Source organism: Pseudopipra pipra, chromosome 1 (assembly GCF_036250125.1).
Source record: "Pseudopipra pipra isolate bDixPip1 chromosome 1, bDixPip1.hap1, whole genome shotgun sequence".
Classification (NCBI taxonomy): Eukaryota; Metazoa; Chordata; class Aves; order Passeriformes; family Pipridae; genus Pseudopipra; species Pseudopipra pipra.
In genome coordinates, this window is record NC_087549.1 from 39,096,780 (window position 1) to 39,108,878 (window position 12,099).

A 12,099-nucleotide genomic window follows, 5' to 3' on the forward strand; every position below is an offset into this window, starting at 1 on the left:
GGTAATATTTTCTGTGTGATACTGAAGATTTTTCAGGATCTTGTTCTTAACGTCTGTTTAAACCAAATGATGCTGTGAAAATTCTCTTTATTCTTTCACAAATACAGTTCTGTTTATTTTTTTTTAAAAGCATATAACTCACATTGAGTTTCATCCTAAATGTAGCTGGACATTTAGCTCTATTATAAAGTGGTAAAAGAAAATAAGTCATTTTAGTATATATTTACACATTGCATGTAAAACAGGAAAATAAGTACTTTCACACAAGATTTTTTTTTTAAATTAATTTACGTGTAAACTCTGTAAACTGTGCTTTACATTCAGTAAATAGCTGGGTATTTGTTGTTTGTAATTTCTAACCTTTTGTTTGATTATACGTGCGGCTGTGGAGGATGTTAGATAACTGCCTTCAAACAATAGGCCATGAAAATATTTGACTCCAAACAAGATTATAATTAAATGAGGACTCAATTTTTTTTTAAAAAAAGGAATATTCTATTATGGAGCAGGTCTAATTTATTTCCTCTCTAGAAACTAGTTTTCTCAATGGGTTTAGGTGTAAAATAAACTTTAAAAAATCCCACATCCTAAAACATAAACTATTGCCTTGAAGTTCCCTCTCTTTAATCATAATTTTTATTTTTAATGAATATTCTAAAAATGTCTTTGTTTTTCTAATTACTTGTAATTTCTCAAATTACAGTGTAATAAAAATGAAATTCCTTGCATTATGGCATTCAGCTGAAAATTCCATATGATTGTGTGCAGATATGTACACATTTATGCACAAGGGCAAATAACACGCACACTGATTTCACATTTAAATACAGAGAATGATAATTCCTGTCACAGAGTATCCTAGATGCATAAAAGTAACTGAACACAGTCCCAATGCAATGCACAGTTCAAATAAAGAATAGAGAACCAGTAGCCCGGAAAACTTCTGAAACAAATTTGCAGTTTCTCAGTATTTTGTTTATGTCTGAAAACTGCAGCGGTGGATGCCTGGAGAAAATGCTCCTTGCAAAAGCAAGATCTCTCCCTCTGTGAAGGGCAGCAGACATCTGATCAGCTGTACCTGCTTTCTACTAACACACACCTCAGCTTCTCCATCCCAGACTCAGTCCCATACCCGAAGAAGCTGTAAAGCCAAGGTGGCATCCAAACACAATAGATTGGGTCAGTATGGGATAGTAGCTCCTAGCACATCAGGCAGCTGCAGGCTTCATGATGAGACCTGCTGGGAAAGTACAAGAACATACAATGAATAAGAAAGTGCCAGGAAGGATTTAGTTGTGACTCTGGAATTTACTAAGAGTTTAAAAAAAATAAGCTTCAGTTAACAGTGGCTAGACTTGATTATATTTTTGGGGGGCGGGGGAGAATGTGGTGTCAGTTATAGTTCTTGTTTGCAAGGCACTGTCTGCAATGGTTAAAATTACCTATGATCAGTAAAAAAAGTGTCCTTGTAGAGGGATAAAGTTCATATTTATTTATATATTGTGGAAATTGAGATAGGGAAATTCATTTACTCTCATGTCTTCAGTGAAATTTTTATAGGAATCTCTGTCACAGGGTTTCCAAGATGCTGGTTCCACAGCAAATATTTCTTTTGAATGCACATAACTCTATTTGTCACTAAAATGCCTTACAACTAAAGTGTAGAGTATTTTTAGGTTTCTGCTGAATTTTCAAGGCATAGATAGAAGAGGATGAATTCTCATAAAGGCAGAAGACAATACATGGAAACTATCTTCATTTAGTTTTATTGCTTTATTAGTATTTGGCTTTTCACTTTCCTATCCATATGACAATCACTTTTTTAATTTGTGCATTCATGTGTTTGTTAAGTCCGCCTAAGGGCTCTTTTAATAGATACAAAATCTTTAAGCTTGACAAAAATTTGGCAGCTGGTAGGAGTAGTAAAAGGTGGAATTCAATGGATAAAGAGTTTGGGGATGAGCACAGAGAACTAGGGTTGTTTTTGCAGGGTTTGGGTACCAAACATAAAAACTTCAACGAGAGAAAAATGTTGTGTTTGCATGTTATGTCCTATGATACCATGACAAATGTTCAAATAGCAGAAACAAATGCATTTGAAGGAAAGGGTGTCTTTACTTTCTCAACACCATTTACTTGTTCAAAGAAGCAAGTATCAAGGTTGCATCAGAAACAGCATGGAAACTAAGCTCTGAGTAACTTTCTGCCTCACTTTATGCCTCACTCACCAGCATGGCATTGGAGTGTCATTCCAAAGTACATTAAGCAGCATGACTTCCTGCTTGCTGCCTGCTGTTTGTTCTCTCATCTTCTTCCCAAGGGAGGATGCATGGTCAGTGAAGTCTCGTCTGTTTGGTAGAGTTGGTTTTATTATAAACAATTATGTTGCTTCAGTGTTTTTGCTAGAGAAGGTCAAATAAACGTCCATCAAACTTTGAATGGAAGGTCAGGTTTGTGACTGTCCTTATATCCCAGGATATTCATTTCACAGACTCGGGAGTGGCCTCCAAGAACATTCTGTCTCCTAGACAGACAACTTTTATGACAGCATTTACCCCTACTGAGGTGAAGAAAGGAAGCAAAGAGAATGGTCTGCATGGACAGATGAGTGCAGTTGTCAACACTATGCTCTAGACGTTTTTTTGGCCATTGTGGCAAACCCTGCTGTGATGAGAAGAACCATATCTTGCTTTTGACTTCTTTGTGGGAAGAGATTGTAGACAGCTGAGGACAGGTCTGATGATACACTCAAAATAAACAGCATGGCTGAGGGCTTTTTATTCTAGGTGAATTGTTTTAAGTGCTGAAAGCCTGGTGACCAAATGCATCAGACTCTTGTAGTCCAGCCAGGAAGCAAGTGAAGCATGAATAACTGAGTAACATGTCATCGTCTGCGAGCATGGGATAGGGACTTCTGGCCAATCAAAGCTTATAGAAAGCATTACTCATGGGTAATGCTATGTCCAAACTTAGCACAATCAAGGAATGCAAAAGGAATTCTAAATTATAGATTCAGTTGATCAATCACAGATGTGGAGCGACTAACCCAATGTAGACTGTATTTTGCACTCCTCAGAATGGCTTTCCTCACATCATGATTCTTGCATGGGTTCTGTTTCACACAGATGTTTTTCATCCTTGGGCTAACTTTGTCCAAGTACAGAGCCAACAAGACAGAAACAGCAGCATGGTTGTATGGAGTAAGTAAGAGAGCAGCGTCTCATCTACCTTTTTCTAGTACTTCAGTTTATGTCACCTGCTCAGTTTCACTTGACGATAAAAAGACCCAAGAAAAATCATTCTTGAACACCATATGTGAGCAGCCCAATAAAATCTAGCAATTATTCATCACTGCAAGCCTTCAGAAAGGACTCAAAGCAACTTAATACATTTCCCAGCATCCTTCTCTTTTAGAAGAAACAACTTATTCTCATGGCTGACCATGTCAAGTGCTGTGGAAGGAGATGAGAGGGTCTGCACATGCTAGTTCTCTCTAAATAGTCCTTTATTTTCATCTTAGCGGCATTTAGCCACTCAAGCTCAATGGCTCTGTAGGTCAGCAGCCAGGCCTGAGGTCAAGTAATCCCATTTCTTCTGTAGAGTAAGTGCTTCCTTGTGGGAACTCAAGGGGACCTGACATGTCATCCACACCTGAGCTCTCTAATGACTGACATTTCACTTTCTTCAGTAATTGATTATAATGAAGATTGAAAATTTAGTAGTTAAATACAATGAGTCTGTCAGTATTTTTTTTTCCAATTCTTTTTTCAGCCATGACAGTCCTTTCCTTCCTTATTCACACAGAACAAATTAGTGCTTGGTCAAAACAGGTTTTCTGTAGTATTGCTTTATATTTTGCACATCTCCATTTCAATGGAACAGAAAAAAGTAATAATATCTCTTTACTAATGAGTATCTGTCTCTGCAAAAGAACTCAGGAAATTTTTGATGGCAAAATACAACTTGCATCAGCAATATTTCTTGACTGAGAAAACTGTGGATAATAGATGTGCGATGCTGTGCTTTACAAATGTACATTGCTGCAATCCTGTCAGATCATTAAAGCAGTGCAAACAAATCAAATAAATTATATATTCCAGAATTATTTTTTTTCTGCATGGTTTCAGGTGTCCATTTCCATTCATATCATTCAATGTATCTCTACCTATGCTACTGGTGGCAGTTATCTGTTTCCTGCAAATGACTGATCTGAGAAAGACAGAATAAAGACAGAATATAATATAGTCTAGGAAAGCTACTAGATTGCCTCACAGATCTATTGCTCTTCTTTCAAGGAATCAAGAAGCCTACAGACAAGGGAGAAACAGTTAACATAGTCTATCCAGATTCAAAAAGACATTTGACAAGATTTTAAAAAAATTACACTGACAAGGGCTAGCAGGAAAAGCCCTTGTGCCATTACAGTTGTTCCAAAAAAAATAGAAGTAAATGCCAGCTGCCACAAACTATACGGTGCTCACATCCAAAGTGTTCATCATATCCGAAACAACCACAAAAAGGTGTGACTCAGAAGGAGACAGGGTGTGCTGGTGATGCAGTTATACAGCATCCTGAGGCCTGAAAATGAACCACAGAAGAGCCTCAGGAGATTGAGTGACTAAGTACAAAAACAGCAGAGAAAATCACTTTTATGTAAACAAATGTAAAATGACACATGAAAACACAGCCCTAACTTTGCAAACAAATCTAATTATGACCCCAAATTGGCTATTGCTACTAAAGAGTGAGACTTTAAAGATATAATAGGTAGTTACATAAAAGTATCAACACAAACATCAAATACCAGTGTTGAATAATGATTTAAAAAAAAAAAAAATCTGGGAGATGTTATGAATTATTTGGAAATTAATACTGAAAAAAAAAAAAAAGATAAAAAATGTCATTATGCCACTGGGTAAAATCAATTATATGTATTATGAATACCAAGACCATGACTGAAAGTGCATAGCAGAAATGAAAGAGTAGAGAGAAACCTGGCAAGGATAATTTTGAACTACATAATGGCCTTCCTATAAAGTAGAGGTAAAATAGTTTAGGACTAGTAAACCTGATGAGGAGACAGCTGAGAATACAGAAGGTCAAGAAATCAAGGGTGGCATGAAGGTGAATGGAAAATCTGTTCTAAAACATCTGGGAAACATCAAATGGTACTAGCAGCAAAATACATATAGATACAAATATATATTTCATTTCAGTTTCTTTTCATGACAAGAACAGCTTCAAGCTCCTAAATAATCTTAGACACTAGATGAGCAGTTTTTATGGTACGTGAATCTACTTGCAACATTTCAATGTTTGCCACTGACTAAATCTTCTTTATTCTAGTGAGACACCTCAGAAAACACATTATCTTATTTTACTCCTCACAGACATATGTACATTTTTTGACATTTTTATGTTGCAACAAATAATAAGTAGGATGCCAAGTCACCGAGGTCTACAAACCTAAATTCTCCTTTCCTCAAAAATGGGTTGGCCTCGGGGAACAATCCCTGGTGTGTACTCTCCTCAAAACTGTGGAAACGCACTGTTCAGGAGAGTGCTGACTGAGAAGGACAAAACCCACTAAAAATGCCAGAGCATAGACAGGCACAGGAGAGTGCTCAGACTCTGATGCTGTTTTCTCTACTAACACAGATGCAGATGCTGATAGATGAAGACAAAAACTAAGAGTATGATGCATCTTCTCAGAGTCCCAGGGGAGACAGGGAAGGCTGTGGTGACTGATCACTTCCTTCTTGTGACTCATGAGCCACGTGCTACAGAACTATTTAGAAAACAGTGCAGAGGTGCTTTCTATTCTTCTTATGCAGCACACATCCACAAGTAACCTAGGATGAGGACTGTAGGGGCTTCATAGATGTTTTGTTTTAAATTTGTGCCATGTAGACATCTATCCACAGCCAAAAATGATAGCAGAGATTCTTTGTAACCATTGTACAATCCAGAGCTGTGTGAATGATGTCACTGTGTTTGGAATAATTCCTAAATCACATGAAAAATACTCATGGGCTGCACTAAGCACAGTTGAACTTTGCCAGCTTTCATTTCAGGCAGGCAGAATTTTCTTTTTCACAAGACTTATCACAGAATCACAGGCACATCGACTGGAAGGTATATCTGGGTATTTCTCACCCAGCTTTCCACTCAGCACTACACGGTCAACTAGGGCTTTTGAAAACTGGAAGGAGATTCCTCCGTCTCCCTGGACTCACTCTCTAGTGCTGTACTATCAGTGTAATAAAAAAGCTTTTTCTAGTGTCCCTCCTGAACATCCCAGACCACAGTCCTGTGGTTATTGCACCTTACTATTAGATAAGGAAAATAACTTGCCATGACCTGCTGGCAATGCTCCTCACAGTGTAGCCCACTACGCAGTTTGCTTTACTATCCACCAGAACGCAGTCTTGGTTCAAATTTGGCTCCTATTTGTCCCCTGTAACACCCAACAGAACTGCTACTCGACCTGTAAGTAAGTATCCCTTTTCTGATAGAGGAGCACGTCTTTTTGTCCATAAAAATGGACAGGTTGCTTTTTCCATCACATATTCAAACAATGAATGGGATTCAGCAATGGTCTTCAACAGTGTCATTAAAATCAGAATCTATGAATTTTATTTTCTTGGGAAGATATGATCAATCACATACTCTTTTAGGCCATGTACATATTAATATCAGTGTATGGAAAGATAGAATAACATCAGACATATTTAATAGTATTATTTCTACTCTGGTGTTCCAGTAGGTATTTTATGATGATTAAACCCATTATAAATTAATGAGAATTAATGACAATTTAGTTTTGCATAGGGTGCTTCCTTAGATTAAGAAAACAGTACTGCAATTTTTAAGTGCATTTAAGTACATTCATATTTTAAGTGCACAACCTGTTTTGGAATGAGTTTCTGCGGTTTATGCATGAAAGTTGGCCTAATAAATACTAGTTTTAAGAAAAAAATATTTATGCTAATAAATAACATGGGGGAAAAAGGACAATTCTACATAAATAAAAGTTTATTTTTGTTAAGTACATTTAGGAAAGGCTACATCAGGGAAAATTTTGATTCCACCAACACACTATTTCTTTGTAAACTGACTGTATATCCAGGCCAACAAATTACAGGCGAGAGCAAAACTTATTAGACAAAAAAAATTATTTCATGAAAAGGCTTCATATTTGACATCATGCAAATGCTATATTTCTGTGCTGCAAATTACCTCTCAACTAAAACACGAATATTTTTGATCTACAATGAATCAAACACAAACACTAAAGAAGAAAATTGCTATGACTGGAATTCTTAACTATAACAGTAATTTAAGGTATTTTAGATGGTATGCGCCTTCCTCCATAAGTGTCTGCATTATTTTGATTCAATAATACTTGCTGTTTCAAAGTGTAGTTCCTAAGTTTCTGATGATTTTCCATGTAATATATTAATCCAGCTCTACTACTCTCATTTTAAAGACTGAATTTACCACATAAGCTGTGTGAAGTGGGGTATTCTTCAGTGCTCAAGCATTGTATAAATTTCTAGTCTCATTATGAGAGATCAGATAGTTATTCCCTGACATGACAATGTGTTCTTCACCTAATTCTGGAAGATAAAAGCCACTCATTGAGATTGTGAATGTATTTGGTTATTCTGTATGAGACTGTGACTACATTATCACATCAATAATTGGTTCCAGTAAATACCAAGTAACATATATGCTGAAAGCTAGATTTGCTCTTTGCAGACCAGTTGAAGGCCAGCATATTATTTTCAGCAGGAAAGAAAACAGAAGAACTTAAATCTACAATCCTTTCATTAGGAACTGGAAAATTTTCTGAAGGAAAAGTAGTGCATAAAAGATCAGCAGCATACTGAAGCCAGGAAAAAATTGAATACATCCCTGCAATTCAGAAGCCAAGCTTACCGACCATAAATCTGCAGTGAAATGCCTGGAAAACCACACAGTAGATTTTCAGGCTTGACAGTGCTTTTCCCAATTCTGATGTTTCAGCATCAGCAAGCACAGGACACTGCTCAGATGCTCTGAATGAGAAATGGAGCCTCTTCCGTATCATTTGTCCAGGTGGCATGGTTTTGCTCAGACTTCTTCTCATCAATATAGCCATGTCTGAGACATACCGTGTTGTTCTATTTTAATTGTTAAATAAGATCTTGAGGTCTTCTTTCTCCACTCCTATTTAGTTATTAAACAACCAGAAGAAGAAGTCATGACAACTGAGGCCAAAACTGTCCAAGTTCTTGATGGATAGAGGTGGTCTCTTGCCCTGTCCTACTGGATGGAAAGTCCTCCTACTGAATTGAGTTTTTCGTGTCTAACTGAGCTGTGCATATAGGCTGAAAGGATGAATGTGCATATAGTGCCATTACTTGGGGCAGTCACACCAGTAGGCCCCAGCCATCCCTGTCACGAAGGTTAGAATTTCTAATTTTCCACTCAGTTCAGTTCTTTTCTAAATTCCATAACTCAGTTCGTCTTGATGTATTAAGCAATGACCAAATAAGAGTTCTTCTCACAGTCCCTAGAAGGGCCAGCCTGGAAGCTAACCTTTTCATCCCACTCAAAACCATTTCTCTCAGAGGAGCCAAGCCCCACACAGCATTGCCTGCTCCCATTTCACCCTATGACACACCAAAGCCCATCTGTGACATGTTTACAGCAGAGCACCACAACATCTTTCCTATGTCATGATCCCACCAGCTGCACAAGGGCTCATAGAGCAGGACTGGGGCCACAGCACTGCTCTTGCCACCAGTGCAGAATCATTAGCAGGACCTTGTGTGGAACCTCCTTCCTCCTGCAGCCTATAGCACTATCTGCAACACATTAATGTCGGAATCAGCCTAATGCCACCTTCCACACTGAAATGAAGGAAAATCTTCCTCTGCCAAATTCTTGATATTTTGCTCCTGATTCCTTTAAAATCTGGTATTACCATAGCACATTTATGATAACTACTTGCTACAGATTGTATTGATACAGGTGGTAGAATTAAGAGTTTTCTGCTTAGATTATGTTTCATTGTGAATTTTGCACTGAAATCAGTGGCCAGATTTCTATACATTCTTTAGTCATTCACACTTTTCCATACCAGCAGAGGGAAGGGCTGTGGAAAGGAAAAGGAATGAAGAAGTGCGTAAAAGATAGGTATCTTCTGGTGACGGCATTCCATCTTCCAAAAATAGTTTATTTCTTAGACAGGTTTTTGCAAGTCAAGTGGTAGTAAAGATCAAGAACTTTCAGCTCATTTAAATCTTTCAGTTTTACCACCAGGCTACACTTATACAAAGCTCTGCTCAAGGCAGTGCTGAAAGTGTATTACATTCGTTCATATTCCCCTGACTCTGCACAGACATTTATAAGGTGCAAAGACTTTCCTGGACTAATGAATTTGCTCACAAACAGTGGTATCTTAAAGCCAAGGAATAAACACTAAACTTGAAAAACAAACTTCATTTTAACAGAATTAGATAACAGCAATGCCTTTTTACAAAGTCTAAGAAGCACTAGCATACCAATTTTATTGCTACGTTCTTCTCAGAGCAACTTTGCTTTACATTGCCATTAAAAAATCCAGATAGTAAGTTCATTGCAATGAATAAGCTAAAACAAATAACTTCAGTATATAATGGTCAGTCACAGCTTCTAATATCACACTTTAAAAGATAAAAATGCACCTTTCCTACCATACTGTTGTAGACATACTCTACTATTTGGCTTGAATGGGATGAGTTTAAAGCACCAGAATTAACTGTTTTATGAGTGGTCTTCTAGATTCCTTTACTACGACCTACTTTGATTTTACAAAGGAGAAAGATGAAGACAGGCTTTCCAGCGAGGATGGCAGAATCCAGATGAAAGAAAGGAAGAAAGCAAGAAAGCAAACAAGAAAGCAAGTAAGAAAGAAAGAAAGAAAGGAAGGAAGGAAGGAAGGAAGGAAGAAAAGCAATCCTGTTACAAGTGTTGTTTCTTTTTCTGAAACTTCTCAAAGAGTTAAAAAAATTCTGAGTTTCCAAAACATAAGATTTTATATTTTTTTTTTCCTCTGGGTTTTTTCGGTTGGTCCGCCCCTCCTCTTTATATTTTTTGTTTTGTTTTGCCGTTGTTGGTTGGTTGGTTGGTTTTGTTTTTAAGAGGAAGACAGTGCTCTTATTTTGTTTTGGAGTCCTGCCAACTGACTCTCCAGTTTTTCTACCATTTATTCTGCAAATTCAACAATACCCAGTAGGTGGCCTCAGCGTATAATCTATTTCGTTACTCTTCTTTCAATGATTCTGTCTTGCTTTTTTCATTGCAACAATTTTTTCTTAGTTGGAATCTCCTGGGTTTTATCCCTTATTTTCCTGGGGGCTTAGAGAAACATTTTATTTAGAGAATGTGAATATCATCCATGTCCAAACAGATATATGGCCTGAAAAACAGAGCAGATCCTTGGAGTCTTCAGCTCTGGATCTTTCAAAGAACTGTAGCTGATTCCTGTGGTTCTCCCACATCTCCACCTTCAAAGCATAATTGACTTCTGGGAATCAGTCAGCCCCTGCTTATGAACGAGGGTGTCATCTACATTCATCATCCTGTGGAAATGCCCTTTCAGATAAAGAGAGGGAGGTTCTTTTGATATGAAAAGTTTAAACTGAACTCTTAACTGATTGAAGATCTTAATTATCTTATTTATTGTTCTTGTGGGAAACACTTCTTGGTTTCTGGGAAATCAAGACTACCTATAGCTGGGATCACTGTCACAAAGTATTGGCAGCTTTTTTTATTTTCAAGGACCAAAACAAACTAAATGCAAGTATTTAAGACATACACAAAGTCATGTATCTACCCATTATCACAAAATAAGAAATACTGAGCTCTGCCAGTTAGTGGAGTCACTTCTATAATATTTTATCTTGATGAGACTTCGTATTCATTCTACCTTGTCAAACATCATGTAATAAATCCTGCAGGACAAGATCAGTTGACACTTTCACCGTGACTTCCTGCACTGAAAAAAGTGCCCATGTATTAGTGAAAAATATTTACCAGCTAAGTATATTTGTCTATTATGGATGTCCCCAAAATTCCTGAGCTGATTTTTGAAGACAATTGATATGTAAACTCAGTCTTTGACTATTGGCAGTAAGCTAATAAGACAAACAGTCCTATAGTTTCTCTACAATAATGAGGCCTGAAACCAATTTGGCAGGGATCAAGGAAATATGAAGCCTCCAAATATTTCCGGAATTGCCTCACTATAAACTTTTTCAAAAAGTCAGATTGAAATGTCCTATAATAGATCTGCCTGTCTGCATCAAGAAGGATATATTTTTATATTTGTGTTAACAAGGGCTTCCTAAGAAGAAGTTGATGTCTGATCCTACCATGCCCTAACATCACCCTCAGCTAAGCTTATGATCTTTGTTGCCCAATAATGTGACTCCAGTACTGTCTCACTTAAGGCTTCATTTACATAGGGCACTAAAGAAAAATGTCTTGTCAAGACAAATTAACCAAACATATGTAAGTGGGGCTTTATTACATTTTCATTTAGAAGAAAGGCAGATTTATTTCACAGTAGGCTAAGATATGGTGACCTAAGTTACAATGAATGAGACCATCCACATAGAAGTTTAGTGCAACTTATCATATGCGCATCAGTTTATTTCATTTTAACATTCCAAAGTATCCCAGTGCAGGCAAGCCATGAGAAAACATTAGCCAAAATGAAAACTTTGGTTCGCATTTGTCCCCTCCATAGCCTGCTCTGCTACCATGGAGACAGACAGCTCTGTCACACCTACTAATCTCATCTTCAAAGAAACACAAACATTCTTGGTGAAAGAGCCTGCAAACTATAATATTGGCCCTAAATGTGATCTTGCACCCTTCACTGAAATCCCACTTCAACAACTATTCTCTACCACCCTTGTTTTCTTCTCATGTCTTTCTCTGAATGGCAGTCAGAGCTCCTAAATTATAAATTGTTCCATGGGTCCAGCACAATACCCTCCAACCCCCTAGCAGCACCATCCCTTTCTGCTCTCTCATATGCCTTCCCAGCTCTTCCAATTCTTCCCT